At 57.2% G+C, this 2,211-nt stretch overlaps 1 protein-coding gene across 1 annotated transcript in view; it reads right to left on the bottom strand.

Moving 5' to 3' along the window:
* The window catches only part of LOC127749841 (cAMP and cAMP-inhibited cGMP 3',5'-cyclic phosphodiesterase 10A-like), a gene marked incomplete at its 3' end in the record, with an annotated part of 15,208 nt that overhangs the window by 11,998 nt on the left and 999 nt on the right, over positions 1–2,211 (bottom strand).

Below are 2,211 nucleotides of genomic sequence, written 5' to 3'. Positions count from 1 at the left end.
GCCACCACCACCGTCCTCTCTTCAACTTGCTACCACCCGCACGGACGGAAAACTCACGCACGGAAAGGCGCCCAAAGCTGTGCGAAACTTTATAGTGCACCTGTTCACCGTCGCGACAGGAGAGAGCAGGGCCGGGGGGAACCTTTGGCGACAAGATTACCACATTATACAGTGTGTTGCCAAAGTTCCGGGCCGGAAACTTGGAGTAAACAAGCCACCGGCATGTCTGTGTGTGTGTGTGTGTGTGTGTGTGGCGGTGAGTGGGGTTGCTCTCGCCCGCCCGTGCCTGCTGATAGTGCGTGGCAGGGCGAGGCGGGGGCGAGCTTGGGGATGGCTGACAGACCGCTTTTGAGGTCCAAAGGTCCAGCAGCTCACATCCGTTAGCCTACCTACCTCAACCATCCCGGAGGTGAGGGGACGTGAGAGCGCGAGAAATAAGAGGGAGGGACTGAAGGGGGGAAGAAGGGAGGGTGAAGTTGGTAAGAAGGAGCAAGAGGAGGGCGAGGAAGGGTGCCTCCTAACGGAGAGGGCCGGCTCCCTCTAGGCAGTTATTTAATATTCGAGGCACAAAAGGGGGCGTCGTCTTTGGACGCGAACGGGACCGCGCCGCTCTTGTACTAAGACGGACTGCTTGATGCGGCGTAGTGCAGAGGGCTAAGCGTGGGAGGAGAGAGAGAGAGAGAGAGAGAGAGAGAGAGAGAGAGAGGGGGGGGGGAGAAGTAGAAACTGACTGTGGGTATGGCAGCTTAGTGAACATGTTTCGTAAGTAGATGTGGGGTCCAGCCTATACACAATTCCGTGTGTGGGACCTTACGGACCGTCGAACATAGACCATTTCCGTGCCGTGTATAGGTATCGGCAGGTGTGTACATAGGTTTGGGAGACAGAAACAAAGAGAGGGAGAGGGAGAGGGAGGGAGAGAGAGAGAGAGGAGAGGTAGAGATTCGCCAAACAGAAGTGCGAGAGCGGGAGACAGGGAGGGTTCGGTTGAGGGGTGAGGGATTGTTTGCAACGAGTTGGAGGGCTGGAGTATGAGTTGGTGTGGTAGTAACGTAGTTTCTCGGCGGGGCATCAAACGGCGAGCAGTTGCGTTGGCCGGGGGCGGTGCTAAGGGGCGGGGCGGCCGCGAGTGTTGACCATAACCGCGTTAGTGTTCGAGTTTCACCCCGGTCACCGAGGTCCCCGATGCGATGCGATACGGGGATCCTGCGCCGACTAATGAGAATATGTTGTTGTTGTTGATGTTGTTGTTTCGTCTTAGAGCTGCAGGGAGTGAGTGACAGAGGGAGAGTGGAGAGAGAGAGAGGGAGAGTGAAGAGAGAGAGAGAGAGAGAGAGAGAGAGAGAGAGAGAGAGAGAGAGGGACGCCGTTCCGAACTCCGTGCCAGGAGGCGAGTGATAAACCGGGGCGCACATGAGGTGGAAGGCCACGCCCTGCAGCCATGCAGAGGCGCCACCCCTCACCCCGTCGCTCTCTCTCTCTCTCTCTCTCTCTCTCTCTCTCTCTCTCTCGCTTTCTCTCTATTTCTCTCACACTCTCTCGTGGTCATAACTCTTGCGTCTTGTCCTTCCCTGCAGCCGTGGTTATTGCCGCAAGGCCATTTGCTCGGGCCGCAGCGCAGACTCCATAGAGGCGGCCCTATCGGTCTGAATGTGTGAACAGCGCGAGTCGTCCTGGGCGGCGCTCTGGCATAGCCAGACAGCCAGACAGGCGCTCCCCCACACAGACCCACCGCCACCCACACACACACACACACCAACAAGACAGTGTGCAAGTCTGCAGTGCGTAGCGGTCGGGCGGCGTCTCCTCTCTGGAGGGAGCGAGACGGGAGACGAAGGTCGGGACCGACAAGGGACCGCTACCCGCGTCAGGCGGGCGCGTGGGTATACTGCTCCTAGAAATGCAAGACTCATGCGCCATTGCGCGTCGATCTAGATTTTCGGTGATGATTTGAGAACATCGTCACTCTTTCTATTACTCTGCGGTCTTCCAGGATCACTCGAACGAGGCGACGACAATAAGGTGAGAAACGTCGAATTTCGTCCCTCTGTTTAGATCAGGCTCATTACTCCATCAACTTATGCAGAGTGCTTGGGTGAATGTGTGTTTGTAAGCGTCTGTTTGCGACACAGCGAGCGTGCGTGAGTGTGCGTGTGTTTGAGTGTCTCCCGTTACACCGTTTGACAGAAGACCGGCACAGCCGGAGGGTGA

The sequence above is a fragment of the Frankliniella occidentalis genome, unplaced genomic scaffold (assembly GCF_000697945.3).
Source record: "Frankliniella occidentalis isolate FOCC.00 unplaced genomic scaffold, Focc_3.1 Scaffold99, whole genome shotgun sequence".
NCBI classification, from domain to species: domain Eukaryota; kingdom Metazoa; phylum Arthropoda; class Insecta; order Thysanoptera; family Thripidae; genus Frankliniella; species Frankliniella occidentalis.
The sequence above is the reverse complement of the archived record's forward strand: the minus strand, read 5'-3'. Positions and strand labels throughout refer to the sequence as shown.